The 16,971-nt window shown below is 42.3% G+C and overlaps 1 pseudogene; it reads left to right on the top strand.

Annotated features, from left to right (window-relative positions):
- The first annotated feature begins 9,252 nt into the window (after window positions 1–9,252).
- On the top strand, window positions 9,253–10,489 carry LOC123801305 (malate dehydrogenase, mitochondrial pseudogene; annotated as a pseudogene).
- The last annotated feature ends 6,482 nt before the right edge of the window (window positions 10,490–16,971 follow it).

The raw sequence follows: 16,971 nt of genomic DNA on the forward strand, positions 1-16,971 counted from the left end.
TGTCATATCAGTTTGCCTGTCCTCTGAGATCTCAAACTTTCCCTTAAAGAACACTCTTATCTCCAGTTCAAACCGTCTTGCTTCCTTTACCGGAGGCAAAGTTTAATACAAATCCTTCATTGGAAGGTACAATCTCAGGCAGGAAAGGTGAGAGAAAAGATGGTGAGGAGGAATGTGGTAAACAAATATAAGGCAGTAGTTACTGAGCTGGCCACCTCTTCATAAAAAATCACCAGTGGTTGTTCAGTCACTTGGGTCATCTCTGGTAAGAGGTGGGGAGAGGAAGTTATTTGCCAGCTCCTTGCCACCACCTGTCACACAGTAGTCAAGTTTCTTATTATAGAGAGACACCCTTGTACTTTTAGGTTACACAACCTGGCCCCTTTAAAGGGATAGTACTTAGGGAAGCCAGGTTCCATGTCCTGTGGGTTAAAACTGTATCCAAGTTCCAAAGTGGGAGAAGGAACAAGCATCTTTATGGGTCAGGTCAGGTCCCAGTCCCATGGCCTGGCTGCTGGAGATACTCTGGTTGTGGCCACAGCAAGCACAATGGAGGCCACACTAGCAGATGAGGGGGTACTGGGGGTGGCAGCAGCATTAGAGCTCTCCATATGTAAGTGGCCAAGTATCTGGTCGGGGAAGCCACTGAGAACCTATGAGACGTAAGAGGGTGTATTAACTGTGCCTAACACAGAGACCTACTAGCAGAAAATACAGTGAGTCAATAAGAGATGGTGTCTAGCCTCGGTGTAAGTATGGATCTGGTGGAGGGACATGTTCAAAATGGGACTATCCAATGCTGGGAGTTATGCACAGACCAGATCTTGTCGAAAATAAAGGCAATCGGAAAACTCAGAACTCATGACCTCATGACTTTGACAAGGGAAGAGTCCCTAGATTAGTAATGGCGAGTAGCACTAGCTGCCATTACAAACCCTCCAATATTGGTGTTTGCCAGAGGCAGGGACAATAACCACTATGTGAAGCATGCCTGCTTCCAACGGGGTGTGGAAGGTGATGTTGCTCTTACCCAGCACTGAAGTACCAGGAACGCGTGTTCTAAGTAAAGCTGGATATGGTTAGGTGTCAGAGGCTGGGTGGAAGAAAACAAACAGTGACCTGATGACTAGGCCTGCTACCACTGAAAATTTCTAAACTTTGTTGGGGGGGGGGGGGACAAAAAACAAGGAAGTCACTCTCTGAAGAAAAGAAAGAGTTGAATATGCACAAGTGAATTCTCCCACCTACGATTAGGGCAAATATCCTTATTCTTAATTAATCTAATCCTAAAAAATTTTGTTCTCACTAAGTTTAAGTATCAAGATGTAGACTGTGGACAAAGAGATTGGTAAGGCTAAACAGAAGTAGATACTAATTTTTCTCTTTATTCTCTTTAAGTCAGGTTATCTGCTTGGGTCTTGGCAACAGCTATGTGTATCTTAATGTTGCAGACCTTGAGAGAGATCTAGGTATGTCGATTTGACTGGGATCTTGGTTCAAAGTGCTGGGGATTTGCTTGTGTTTTTTTTAATATTTTGAGTGTGTGGAATGGGCATTGTGATAACGTTTGTATATATTAACTCCCTGGTGTTTTTAACTAGTGGGACATGAGAAAGACTTGATTGGATTAACTGAATTTAGAAGGCCCTTTAAGTAATTACCCCTGTTCTATTAGTAGAGAGCTCAGCCTGGGGGTGATATGGGAACCCATGCTCTGCTCAAGGTTCTTAGCCAACCAATCCTCTGGCTGAAATGAAAAAGAAATAGGAAAGATTTTGTTTCTCAGCACAAAATTTGCAATAGCTAAGGATGTTAATTTGGGAACCTCAGTTTCGCTTTGAGAATTTGATAATGGGATGAAGTTCTTATTGCTCAAATCTGGGACATTTTAATATTGTTTGAATTTTTCGGGTTTTTTTTTTTTGGAATCTTTAACAGTCAATGTCATTGTCTATATATTGGTTGAAGGGAATGGGAATAATTTGGAATAACAAGAGGACATTTGGTCTAGAGTATAGTATGAATTACTTTTCTCACCCATTTGAGTGTTTTATAGGCAAAAACTAAATTGCTTGGTCCCAGGAGGATATACAAAGAAACAGGTTGGTTGACTTGGGGGGAACTATCATATGAAGGTGGGAGGCTGGTCTCTTCCCCTAAGGACAGCAGCCAATCTACCTTCAGAGGTGGCATGTAATAAAGATTATAAAATGGTTTAAAGTCTTTCCCACATTACAAGTTTGATAATAAACGATATCCAATTTGAATTATACACCACCTTGTGATTTAGCCAGGACAATGGTAGCTACCCTTTACTTCCAAAAAAAGAAAACTAAGACAGAGGTAGGAAAACCCAGAGTAAGGGTTTTCCAGAAGACATGTATCTGCTTTATGGTCTGTAAATTATTTGTCATTGATATTCCTGAACTACACTGCCATATGGGAGATGGTCTAGGAACAGAGACCTGAAGATGGGATTGGAATCAACATGGATGCACAGGGCAAATGTTCGTATCTAAAATTCTGTATGGTGTATCTATTTTTAATTCAATATGCGTTTATAGGATACAGTATCTACAATGTATATTCAGGAGTCCTACTACACACAGGACATTGAACTAAGTATTGAGAAATATACTGAGACAGAGACCAATCCTTGTCTTCTAGAGTTCACCATCTAGTTAAAGCTGTAAGACAAAGACGTTATGACAAAAAGTCACGTATGTTCTCTGCCGTAAGAAAGGCCTAAAGAATTGTAGGTATTCTAGTTATGGAATATGAACACTTCCATCCTGAGGTGACCAGAGCAAGTTTTATGGAAGTTAATCCTTCCGAATCTTTCTTATTCCCATCTACGTGGGCTTCAACTATGGTCACCAACTGCCGACATTGTTTGGCCTCCTTAAAATTATTCCAAAATTTATTTAGCTGCTACTTTGCCTTATTCATGCATATGCTCACTCAGTCATTCAACAAACAAAATTTTGAGGATCTAAATGGCTTTAGATGACAGAGACACAGCCAGCATCACCATTACCACAACAACCTAGTCCGTGTGTGTCAAAGAGCTCATGGAGGAATAAAAACACGCCTCCCTCCAAAAAAAATCTAATGCTGTTAACCCAGAGTGTGGCAAGAGCTGTGAGAAAGATAAGAGCAGTCTATTCTGCATTCACATAACATGGACACCCAGCCAGAGCTGGAGCCCAAGAAAGTCTTCCAAAGAAAAGTAATATCTAGGTTTAGACTTGAAAGATAAATGAGGGTTCATTGCTAAATGGGTCCAGAGAGACAAGAGTGCTAAGAGGGTTCAAGAAATTTTGTCTAAATTATAGCAGAAAAAGCAAACCTAGGGCTTCAGAGGGGAAAGGGATGGGGGAATGGGATAGGCTGGTGATGGGTAGTAAGGAGGGCACGTATTGCCTGGTGCACTGGGTGTTATACGCAACTAATGAATCATCGAACTTTACATCAGAAACCAGGGATGTACTGTATGGTGACTAACATAATATAATAAAAAAAAAAATTAAAAAAAAAAAAAGCACACCTGGTCAATCTTGCTGGTGTGGTTTGAATGATTTCAGGGTTTTGAAATTTTTCTAAATTTTTCCCCTCTTCACATATCCCCAGCAGAGCCCAGGTCTTGTTGGGATCTTTGCAGTGTCAAATGATTGTGGGGAGAATGGGAAAACGTGAGTAGTGACACATTTATTCTGTAATAGAAAAGGAGGACACTTGTAGAAATGCTAAAGGTAAATTATTAGACTGTGTGGTACAGTATGAGCAGAAGTATTTTATCCCAGAGTGAGATAGGTGACAGTAAAGACGCAGATCTATACATTTTTATCTTCCTAGAGGATGAAACCACAGGATTGTAGGAAGATTTTAATTAATTATGAGTAGATTCTGTCAGTTAGGTAGAGAACCCTGAGACGTGTGGATCTTAGTGCCTGAAAAATCTTTTTAAATAGGAGAGATCATTTAACTTAGGTATCAGCCCTCGTGGCAAAGATAACACTGAGTTTACCACACAATTTTCGCTTCCTGGATTTGCTGAGACTACACTTCTTAGCCTAAGGTTTGATTAGGACTGGGTTTTATTGGACTGAGTCTTGGCCAATGGGATGTGAGCAGAAGAGATGCAAACCACTTCTAAGCTTGACCTTTAAAAATAGCTCATATATTCTATTTCCCTTTCTCTTCTTATGGTGAATCTGGAAGACAATATACCTATTGTAGCTAAAAGGTAGAAGCAACTTGAATCATTGAATGATGGCTTAGAAGAACCACCAAGTACAGCCAACCTCCATCAGGCTATAACATGAGCAAGAAGTGAATGTTTGTTGTGTTAAACCATTGATATGTCGATAATTTATTATTGAAGCAGAGCCTTGTCTGTTCTGATGAATGTACCCCTCCTCCTAGAGGTCTTCCCATGCCTGCTTTTGTATTTCATGGGGGCCATTTATGACACTAAGGCTTGGTAACTCATTTGGCATAGGAAACGAGAGAGCAGGAATCAAGAAAACTATCTTTGGGTTTGTGTAGGTAAAAGTTGTGAACTGAGATGGAATTTTTCAAGACAGGCCAAATGAAGAAGAGTAGGTTTGAGGATTAAAAGTATGAAATTAATTTTGGACGTGTTATATTAGAAGGATTTTTAGCTTTGTATCATGGTCGATCTCATAAATATCCTTGAGGGCAAGTATTGTGATCTTACATGTTTAATTCCCTGTAGTATCTAGTAACTATATACTGTTTGTATTTGTTGATGGGTTGGTTTCTTCACTGGATCAGCTGAATTCTGGAGGAAATTTTCTGACTCCTTGAATCAATGAATTCCTCTGAGAGCTGTGAATATGGTTATTTTTTTTTTTTTTTTTTTTTGTGGCTGGAATTATCTTGAGTTGTCCACACACTCAAAGGAAGTAACGTGTTTACATCACAATAGCATTTATGCTGCTTTACTTCTTGACTTCCTCTTCCCCCCAAATCTACATTTTCTTGAACAGTTTTATGCAGCACGCTATCGCTCTTTGTAAAGATATTTCTCATTAGATAGATTGTAAAAGCCAACACCAAATGTCAAGTCCAAGTTTGTTGCACAAGCAATTTGGAAGGTCAGAACGATCTTCACAAGATGCGTACCAGCAGCTAACTCAATTTTTGTCTTCCCCAAATGACTTTCCTTGTGAAATCTGGTTTTCACATCTTCCCATGCTTTTCCCTAAGGGCCTGCTTTTATATTGGAAAAATAACCAGGAGGAAGTATTTTAGAAAAGTCATTGTTTTTATTTTTCTTTGCAGTCTCTCAGATTGTACCTTGGTGTTTTTTCCTAGAAGAGTATTTTGCACAGAGTAAGTACTAAATAAGTATTTGTTGACGGGTTAAAGATCTTGGTTTGAGCTGGAGGGAAATGTAGGGATCATCTCGTCCGATCCTGTCTGTTTACAGATGAGAAATCGATAGCCTAGAGAACTGAAATGTTTTGGCCAAGGTCACACAGCTGATCAAGTGCAGACCTGCCGCTATTACTAATGACGCTACTCCTTTAATTATGTGCATAACTTAGCAGTTTCACAAAGCCATCATTTATCTCATCTGTGAGGTAGGAAACACAGACATAATCAACACTTTTGGTTTTTTAACAAAGAAGGAAATCGAGGCCCAGGAAACCCAAGTCAAACAGTTGAATGATCTTATTCATTTATTCTACGAATTGTGATTGAGCCCCTATCATGGGCCAGGCTCTGTTCCTGCTTTGTTCTAAATATGAACAAAACAGACAGAGTCTCTGCCCTCCTTTTACTGGGGAGAAAAAAAAAAGAAGAAAACACTATAATAAGTAATGGGTGAAACGAGCGAGCTTGCCTCCTGACTCCAATCCAGTGGTGTTTTTCTCTACCTCCTTGTTAATTGATTAAAAGCAATGAAATTTCTGATTGATTCCTTAATTCTCTTGTACTAAGGCAAAGTAACCCCGTTAAAGGATTTCTCCTGTGAAGAATGCGAAGCATTTTAGGTGCAGCAATAACAAGAGGGCTTCAGAGAGTTATATCATTTTATGTGCTCAAGAGAATATGGGGAAATATCAGTCCATGTTCTCTTTCTCTCCAGTTTTGAGATGTATGATTGGTCTGTTACAATAATAATAACAACTGAATATTGGCACAAGAAATAGATTTGATTCAGTGGGTAACATTTGACAGCCTTAACTTGTGAAATGCAGCGAAGCTCTTGCAGGAAGCTCCAGCAGAATATGTAATACACAAGAAGGTATTCAGGGGACAGGGGAATAAAATCAAAGGAACCTGCTCCCCAATCTGTCTCATTAAATATGAAAATTAAAATGCCCTAACAAAATGCTTTCTCTCCCTCTCTCCTCCCAACAAACAAAAGCTTTGGTAGGCAGCCTGAAATTGCTCATCAAGGAGAAAGACCAGACTGATTCTAAATGGCTTCTTTTGAATGAAGCAATTAATGCTAAAAGGAACATGTTGTCTCCTCAGCATTTGTAAGGTAAAACATTCATTGTACTTCCTGGCACTCTATCAAGCCTCTCCTTGGCCTAAGCCAGTAGAGAAATGGTTTGCTGCTTGTGCTCTTGACCTCTGGTCATCAGGAGGATTTGGCTGATTGACTTGAGAGCAGTGATTCTCCTTAGGACTAGGGATGTGTCTGGGAACTATATTCCTGGATCCCTCTTTCTCGGACCCTGACTTGCTGGCTTTGGCAGGTCCCTCAAGGCTGGCATCCCCTCCATTTACAAAACCGAGATGTTGCCTTCTGATTGTTAGGTTCTGAAATTCAGTAGAGTAACGCAACAGGGTGTTATCGTGATTGTGTTTGTTCTGGCGACTCAGCTTTTTCAAGAACATTACCTTCTTAAAGGTAACTTTTCATTGGCTCACTCACTAATTCATGCATTTATTCAGAACACATGAATTAATGAGGTCTGTGTATCCAACACAGTTGGGAATGTTCTGGAGGAGGGGCACAGACTAAGACATGGTGCCATCCTCAAGGAGCGCTCAGTTTAGTGTGGAGGGCAGGCAGAGACTCCTTACGACAGTAAAACGTGGTGGCTTAGTAGAAGGGCAGCTGCAAGGTGCACTGGGATTATGAAGGGGTGGTGGGAGCTCTCCCTGCACAGGGAGGGCTCTGGATGGGGCTGGAGACGTCGATGGCCAGGAGGGCTTGGATTTACTTTCGTGCAACCCCTGCCACCTGCTCCCCTCAAGTGGAGACTTCCTCTTTTACTTGTTTCATGTGTACATATTTCTTATAAGAGGTTTTTAGAACAAAGTGTTTTATTTAAAAAATACAGATGAACCGTATGAATGGTCTCTATTAATTTACTTAACGCTCCCTTAAATAATCCTAGTAGCAGGAGGCAATGTCCTCCCCATTTTAGATAGGAGGAATGTATTTATCTTAAACATTTGTTATTTCATGGTCAGTGCGAAAAATAATGGTCCTTATTTCTTCCTCTATGAAACCAACCTACTGAAGTATTCTCACATTCAGTTTGGGAAGGTCAGTAATTGGCATGAAGCAAGACAAATATCTGTGGAATGGCTGCATGATGACCGAGATTAGACCTATCTTTGTATAGAATACTCATTTTAAAGCAATTGTAACATTTAATTTGTTAGTCTGAAAGTGAAATACACTTTCTGCCAAAGCGATGCTAGATCGCCGAATGAGATCCTAGGTGATTCACTTTAATTCAGTTTAGTAGGTGGTGATCTTTCAGGTACCTGCCCATGCTTAATTTTGCTTATACTTTTTGTTTTCCAATCTTGGATGGTAAAGGTAGATTTTATTCATTTCATTAATTTCGATGCAACTACGTCTGGAAGTTTGCTCAGACTCAACAAGAGGCGTTATTTTTTTTCAACATTTGCTTTATGACCATGTGGCATAGAAGGGGGAGAACCTGGATTCCTGAGTCAGTGACAGAGGTTCAACTTTTTGTTCTGCTACAAGCTAGCCCGGTGACTGTGGGCACTTTTCTTTCCTCTCCTGGTTTCAGCTTTCTCAGGTGTGAAATGGGGTACTAATCCCAGCTGACCTCCCCTTATTGTTGAGGATCAAAAGAAATGATGGAATTGAAAGTGTACTCTGAACTACGAAGTGCTGTATGCCTGAAGGTGCTTATTACTCACTGAGCCCGGGGCCTGTCAGACCATAGGATCTTTTTCCAGGCTTGTTTATGCTTGATGAACACTCCCTGCAACCTGCCTGCTTTTTGAGGTCTGCAGAGGGGGGATTGGCAAAGAAATAAAAAGCTACAGCTTTCACGTAAACAATTCCTCTCCCACTTAATCCTTCTTTGGACTCCCTATTTGTATGTCTTCTTAATCACAAGACTCAAACGAAGCAGTCCCTTCCAGTCCTACTTGAGGATTCCGGGGGCTTGAGGGCCTCACGTTTCAGGGATCCAACCCCTCCTTTGCAGAATTCCTCATGTCAGACTCTTTTTTCTTTTCCAGTTAGAGATTTCATTGCCTGCTCAGAAAATGGAGCTTCTGGCTTTTTAGTTTTGTTTTGTTAGATTTTTTTGGATTCGAAAAAAATGTCTTTAACAATCAGCAAAGTGCTTCTGCAAGAACATCACGCTGACGGCAGTCCATCTTTCTTGTCTCCTATCAAATTCACTTTCCTGACCAAGTGCAAGGTGGATTGCTCCCTGCCAGCACTATAGGCTCTGCTGATGCCTGGAACAGAGCTCGGCTACTTTCCCTAGCTCGCAGCATCCTTATAGATAATAAAAATTCTGGAAGCAGGACTTTGCTAGCAGTTTTGGTTTGGGGATGATGCATGAGACGGAGAGAAGTCCATTTCGGGTTATGAGGTGCTGACACCAGGAAAACGCCTTGTTCCAGATAAAATAAGTCAATTTGACTCAGAAGACATGGGGAGGGTAGAGCTACACTCTTGTAAGGTGGCATGACCTCTTTCTAGTATCATATATATATTAATTATACCATTCTGCTTTCAGACAGAACTTGAAGGTTATGCTTCTGTCTTTAGGTGAGGGAAGCTGGTCATGGAAGCAGACAATAGCTGGACTCCCAGCTTCACCACTTACCAGCTGTATGATAATGGAACCAATCTGCATTTATTTATAAAGTGGGAATTAAAATGCCTGCCTCATCACTCCTTGGTATGTTGTGAGGATTAAATGACGATGCTTGTGCTTGATGCTTTCTGATTTTTAAAGCACGTTCACATGAGACGTGGCCAGTATGTCTTTAAAAACACATGTTTTAGGGGCTTTGATCTGTGTCTGGATCCCATTCCAATTATTTGCTAGCTCTGTGACCTTGGACAATTTGCTTAAACTTACTGAGCACAGGTGTCCTCATCTTTCAAATGGGGACGACCATACCAGAGGCCGGGCAGAGCGGGCAAGGAGGTCCTGTGCCGTGTGGAAGTCACTGGTGTCACCTGCCCTCAGCCAGCTTCTCCACCTGCGGTTCTGTGCCCTGCCTGCTCCAGCCCTGCTCTCCGCCCTCCCCTGCCCTGCCGGGGCCACTCTCCTCCGCAGTGTCAGCCCCTCAGCCCCGAACAATGCAAAAGTAGCCGTGCTAGGGGCTTCCGGAGGGGGAATCGGGCAGCCCCTTAGTGAGCCGTCTGACCCTGTACGATATTGCTCAGATACTCCGAGTGGCCTCAAATCTGAGCCACATGGAGACCAGAGCAACCGTGAAAGGCTGCCTCGCACCCGCGCAGGTGCCAGACTGCGTGAGAGGTTGTGCTGTGGTGGTTTTTCCAGCAGGAGTCCCGAGGAAACCAGGCAGGACAGGGATGACCTGTTCAACACCAGTGCCCCGATTGTGGCCACCCTGGCTGCTGCTTGCACCCAGCATTGCCCTGAGGCCATGATCTGCATCATTTCAAATCTGGTTAACTCCATCACCCCAATGGTAACGGAAGTTTTCAAGAAACATGGAGCATACCACCCCAATAAAATCTTTGGCGTGACCACTCTGGACATTGTCAGAGCCAACACTTTTATTGTAGAACTGAGGGGTTTGGATCCTGCTTGAGTCCATGTTTCTGTCCCCGGCGGCCATGTAGGGAAGACCATCACCCCCTGATCTCCCAGGGCACTCCCAAGGTGGACATTCCCTGGGACCAGCTGACAGCCGTCACTGGGAAGATCCAGGAGGCCCGCATGGAGGTGGTGAAGGTCAAAGCTAGAGCAGGCTCTGCCACCCTGTCCTTGGCTATGTGGGAGCCTGGTTTGTCTTCTCCTTTGTGGAGGCAGTGAACGGAAAGGAAGGAGATGTCCAATGTTCCTTCGTTAAGTCCCAAGAAAAAGATGGTGCCTGTTTCTCCACACTGTTATTGCTGGGGGCTGAGGGCATCTAGAAGAATCCAGGCATCTCCCCTTTCAAAGAGAAGATGATAGCAGAAGCCATCCCTGAGCTGAAGGCCTCTGTCAAGAAGGGAGAGGAGTCCGTGAAGAAGATGAAATGAGGGAGCAGCTAGCGAGTGGTCCGTCTCCCTAACTCATGGAGACATTATATCCCTGTAAAGCCATCTCCCTCTGCTTTGTGTTTCAGTTGCGTTAACCCCGAGTGTCGTGTTAAGGTCGCCGTCCCTTCCAAATCGTGGGTCCATCTGTTAGTGTGTCAGTAAAAGCAGGCTTTGATTTTCTTTTTCAAAAAAAACCAAAAAACAAAAACAAAACGGGAATGACAACACCAATGTTGAAGGGACATCTGGAAGGAGTAAATGATACATGTGAGGTGCTTAGCAGGGTACCTGGCATGTGGTATCGCTCTCTACATCGTTGCTAGTTCTATCCTATTTGCTTTCTACCGAGCACTGTGAGGAAAGAACAGCTCTTATTCACATGGTGTCCATCGATAAATGGTTGGTAACTGGTGGCCCAGAAAGATGAAGTGCGTCACTCTCCTTAAATCCAGCAGGACTATCTTATAAAGCGACACATACACTTAGAGATTGCGACTACTGTTGGTTAGAATGAAATTGCATCTTCCCTTTGAAGCAGCTCACATCCTTCCAGAAGGAAGGGGAAAGATGCCCTAAGATTCCATGCTGTTGATTCATGGAAAGCCTATTAGTCTCTCTCAGGTGTCCCTAGAGCCCGGGACATGTCCTACAGAAGATCTTTGCTTTTAATATTTCTGATCTACCTCGGAGGTGGGGAGAAGGGAATGTGGGAGTCTCAACCAAAACGGAAAATGAAGATACCCACGGGAAGTCACTCTCAGCAGCCAGGAAGGCACTGGCAATAGGAGACCATGACTCAGATGCCCGCTCCATCAGAAACCAGAGTCCCAGAGGGCAGAAGGCTGGAACCGGAAGGATCTCAGGAATCATCTGGGTGATTATAGATGGGGATAAGCGGAAGCCATTTGCCAAGGGGAAATCATAGCCGCCACAGTGTGTGCTGTTACCAAGAAGCCAAGTCAAATCTGATCCAGGACTTGGGCCTCTTCACTCCCGATTTAGAAAGTGTCACCTTTGCTTTGGAGGTACTGTAGGAAATCTTGACATGAACATGACACAATCCTTACCCTCTAAGCCAAAAAGGAGATAAAATACAGACACATGTGGCTGTGACCCCAGGTAAAGGCCCTAGGCTTTTCTCAAAGTAATGTGGAGAGTCAGAAAAACAAGCCTTACACACGGTTTGGAGAATCAGGGGTACGAGCTCACAGAAGAGGTGGGCTTCAAGCAGAACGCCGATGACCAGATGGTGGGCAAAGAAAGACGTGGATGCAATGAACGGCCCTAAAGCAAAAAGATGATCATTTCCGGGTGAGGTAGAGAGAGTCTAAGTTATTTTTCTTCCCTCAGCCTCAGTTTCTCATCAGGAAATGGGCACAGGTGTATTTCTCCTATGTGGTCCACTAATGTACATGAAAGCATTGTGCCCAAATGCTCCCCCTTTTTCTCTCTTTCGCTCCCCACAGATCCCAAGAGGTAGTCCATCTTTTGTGCTGTCAGTAGTCCTGACATTTCTCCTTGTGGCTTAACAATTTACATAACACTTTGATCACTGGGCTGCTCTAAGGGGTGGGTAAGAAAAAATACCCTAAAAATTTAAAAATAAATAAATTTTGCACAATTGCAAGGCAGAGAGAGAGAGAGAGAGAGAAAATTCCTCTGAGTCATGCATTCCCTGTGAACTCCCTTTGCCAGAGTCAAACTCCTGTCATTGACTAACCGTCGTGTTTCCCTCCCAGAGCACAGGCTGCTGTGGTGCTCAGGTGACATTGTTATGCCAAAGGGTCCTCAGAGCTGAGAGCATCAACACTGTATAAAGAGAGGCGGAAGGAAGGAAGGAAGGAAGGGGTGCCTTAAAGAAAGTTGGGTAGAAGTAGGATTGCTAGAATTAGTAAATAAAAATACAGGATACCCAGTTGGTTTGAATGTTAGTCAAAAATACGATTTTTAAGTTAACTGTGTCTCAGTTATTACATAGGATATATTTAGACTAGAACGATTATTTATCTGAGATTCAAATTTAATGAGGCATCCTGTGTTTTATCTGGTAACCCTAAATAGATGGGGCAGGAAATAGCAATGGGGCTAAATAATAATAAAAATAATACATTTTTGAAGAAAGAGTTTATAGGGTTTTTTTTTTTTAAGATTTTATTTATTTGAGAGGGAGAGAGCACAAGGAAGGGAAAGGGAGAGGCAGAGGGAGAAGCAGTGTCCCCACTAAGTAGGGAGCCTGATGTGGGGCTTGATCCCAGGACCCTGGTATCATGACCTGAGCCGAAGGCAGCTGCTTAACCTACTGAGCCACCCAGGCGCCCCAGAATTTAGTTTTAAAAGTACCCTTGGAGGGCGCCTAGGTGGCACAGTCAGTTAAGAGTCCAACTTTTGATTTTGGCTCAGGTTGTGATCTCAGGGCCATGAGATGGAGCCCCGCATAGGGCTCAGCACTCAGCGTGGAGTCTGCTTGGGATTCTCTGCCCCTCTCTCCTTGCCCCTCCCATTTGTGCACTCTCTCTCTCAAATGAATAAATAAAAAAGCCGGGGTGGGGGCAGGGGCTCAGGTTTCTTTTTTAGTTTTTGTCCTCACATTAACAAAAGGTAGGTGCTCTTCCTCTAGTTTTGGACGTGATGAACGATGAGGTTCAGAGACCTGTGACTTACCTAAGGACATGCCACAGATGGTGGCAGTGTGAGCATTCAAGCTCAGTTACTTCTCAAGCTTCTTATGTTGAGATAATTTGAGACTTAAAAAAAGTTGCAAAACTAGCAGAGTGCTCTTGTATCCTCTTTAGGCAACTCCTCTTTACATTAACACCTTAAATAGTCCTAGAGCAGTAATCAAAATCAAGGAATTAACATTGGTACAGTACTATTATTCACTAAAGTATGGACTTCATTCAGATTTCACCAATTTTTCCACTAGCGGCCTTTTTCTTTCCCAGGATCCATTTCTGAATCACTGTCAGTTGTCGTGTTTCCTTAGCCTGCTACCATCTGGAATGGTCCTTGGTTTTGCCTTGTCTTTCATTATCTTAGTGCTTTTGTCGAGTACTGATGAGTTATGTTGTAGGATGTCCTGCAGTTTTGGTTTGTCTGATGTTTTCTCAGGATTCCATGGAAGGCATTGGGAAGGCAACCTCAGAGGTGCCATGTCCTTCCCAGGGCATACGATGTGTTTTACGCTGGCATGTTCTATTGGTGATATTAACTTTGACCACTCGCTAAGGATGGCGTCTGCCAGGTTTCTCCACTGTAAACTTACTGTTTTTCCCTTTGTGCTTACTAAATAGTTTTAGAGGAGATACTTTGAGACCATACTCAAATTCTGTTTCCACTTAAATTTTCACCCACCAATTTTAGCATCTATTGGTAGATCTCGCTTGCTGCCCTGCTTAGTGTGTTCCAGAGGTCATTTTCTAGTTTCCTCAGCCCTTCTACGTTAATTAATTAGAATTCTTCTGTAGGAAAGAATTGCAGCTTCACCCCGTTACCTCGTTGAAGCTCAGTTATTGTAATTCCAAGTCTATTGTTCTTTTCACTGAAGCACCGGTGAAGGAGAAAGTGAAAGAATTTGGGTTACTGTAAAGGAATGATTGCTTCAGATGTGCAGTGGAAAGGAGGTGGGAATAATTTTGTTCATTTCACAAGTATTGATCAAACACTTCGATACAAGGCATTGTATGAGGTACAGTGAAGGAAGGAGAAATGTACAAAAAAAAAAATCCAAAGGAGGCTGATAAATCAGAGATTCATACTTAAGGTCCTTTTTATAAAAGGGATAATGAAACTTCTCAACTGAATATTGAACTGTAAAATGGTCACATCGATAATTATGACAAGAGCAAGTGTATCATAATGCAGTCAGTTATCAGGTCCTCATTGCACGGTCAGCTCTGTGTACTACAGAACATCTCCAACAAGATGATCGTGATGTATGTGGAGATCCCAGGGCCTTAGTTTGTAAGGTTATGTGCATTTTAGGCTTTTTCTCCTGATTCAGAGAGAAACACCCAACTAGAAGACAACCATTTGACTACCTTTGGGACCCATCACTCCCTTCCTGCCTGGAAGACAGTATGAGGCTTCAGAGAATTCAAGCATGTTCCTCATTAGGAAATTGGGAATTAGTTTATATATAGTGCCAGGAAGAGTTAAACTTCTATTTTTGGCGACTAGAACTGACCATACAGGCATAATCCCAGTGCCCCAAATATTATCAGACGATAGAAGACTGGCATGGTCAAAAGATTTCCAAACTATAGCATATTATTTTAACCAGTAGTCAATAAAGCTAAAGGGCAGCTTTACAGAGCACACTAATTATCCTTTTGTGTGAAGTGTAATGAGATCCAACTAGGGGCAAATATGGATTCTCCTTGTGTGGGTCAGTGGTTTATTCCTCTGTCTCCTATCAGAGTAATCATTTGCATATTCAGGCAGAATGTGGATTGTTTCGGACGCCCTTGTGAAGAATGCTGATGTGAAGAGAACCTAGCTCCATTATACTAATGTCATTAAAAAAAAAAATCTGTCCAACAGAACTTATATTCTAGCACAACAGACTTTCACTGATATTCTTCTTCAACTGCAGATAAGTCTGAGATTCAGGTAATAGCCTGCATTTTAGAGATGAGGAAACCGAGATTCTGTGCCATTATGTCACTTTGCTAACAATGGTGAATCTAGATCTTGGACCCAAATTGCCTGATTCTAGAAAGTGTGTTTTTAGCCTTACGCCATATTGCCTCTGGTCAGTGATATTCTTAAAATTCCTTATAACTGTAAGTAGAGTGGTCATATGACCCACTTTGCTCAGAATGGTTCAGATTTATACTTTCTGCCATGGCATAATTATTGATAGTATGACCTTCTACTCTAAACAAAAATAAAATAAAATGTCCTGTCTTGGTCAAGAGAACAACATAGGGTCACCCTATCCATAGTAAGCCTCAGAGAAATTCTAGCTGGGAATTCATGCAATCTTTTAATGTATGTTAAGGAAGTCACTAATAAACTCTCTAAGTGTTAAAAACTAATTATGCCAGGGGCACCTGGCTGACTCAGTCAGAAGAGCATGCTACCTTTCATCTCGGGGTTGTGAGTTCGAGTCCCACATTGGGTGTAGAGCTTACTCAAATAAAACATTTTAAAAGGTGTATTTATACCATTTAAATATATTATGGTGCGTTCTGATGTTGGAACAGTATGCACATATAACACACACATATACGTAATATTTAATGATCTGGGAAAAAAGCTCAAAAAAAGGCAAAATTACAGTAACTCAATTCAAATTGTATGTGCACGTGGTTATATCCAGGTAACAAGATTATAGATGATTTTCTTTTTAAAAAATGTGTTTCTGGATTTTTCCAAATAGCCTACAACGAACACGTGAAAAATTTACAGCTAAAAATTATCTTTAAAATCTCTCATTTAGAATGAAGGGATTTCTTTTGACAGGAGAATATAAAATTGTCACCTCGGAGAAAGTAAGACCGCATAGATAGGAGCCTAATAACATAGTAATAATCCTTCTCACAAGCAGAGCAGAGCTTTACAGTCCCAAGAACTTTCTGATCATATTTTCTCACTTAAACTTCCGAAGAAGGCTTGTAGTCCGTAAGCTAATGCCCCATTTCACAGGTGAAGCCAACAATGCAGAGAAGATACTGAGTGAAGCAGATGTGGGAGCTCCAAGGTCGTCCCAGGTAAGGCCCTCTAGCACTGGCTCTTACACTTTTCCTATATTGGTTTTTAAAGCTAACAGTGAGACCCTGAGCTAACAGTTAGAAGCTAGTTCCTTTGCTCATGCTGCCAGTCTCTCGTGTTGAGCACAGGGAGAGCAGAGCATATTCCTGCCACGATGTAACACGGGAAACGAAGAGAAGCTTTTCCTTTATTTAAGCGACATTTTAGCCAGCCATTAATTTCAAATCTCCAGCCATTCAAAAGAACACTGACTACAACTCTGAGACGGGTTCCAAGCCTGAATTTGTTGTGACTGCGTCTGCCGTATGATTTACAGTGACTTGCTTTTTCCCTCTGGTCCTGGATTTCTCCATCTGCAGAATGAGAACTTGTAACCAGATCACCCCTATGGTTCTCTCTGGCTCTGATAGTATGTGATTCCAGGCTTCTGAGCTTCGGAGGGAAAAAGTGAATTCCAAAGCTGTATTCCAGAAGCACCCTGTCTAACTTGGGCTCTACTTTTCTTTGCATTTGGAATCGGCCCAAAGAAAAGGTCATTTTTGCAGACATCTTGAGGTTGCGCTCCAATGTCCTCATTAAATAACAGGAACCCAGACTGGCAGGCCCAGGGGAATATTCAATCAAGGAGAAAAAGGCCAAGTCATTACCGGAACCCTATCATCAGAGCTGTAAACACAAGCATTCATTCGTGGGCTTTAGCTGAAAGCATGTTCAATCATGCTCTCTCCCTCCTTATACAGGTTCCGTTTGTCAAATGCGTGTGACCGTTC

The sequence above is a fragment of the Ursus americanus genome, chromosome 4 (genome assembly GCF_024610735.1).
Source record: "Ursus americanus isolate L20-20 chromosome 4, mUrsAme1.1.p, whole genome shotgun sequence".
Lineage (NCBI taxonomy): Eukaryota > Metazoa > Chordata > Mammalia > Carnivora > Ursidae > Ursus > Ursus americanus.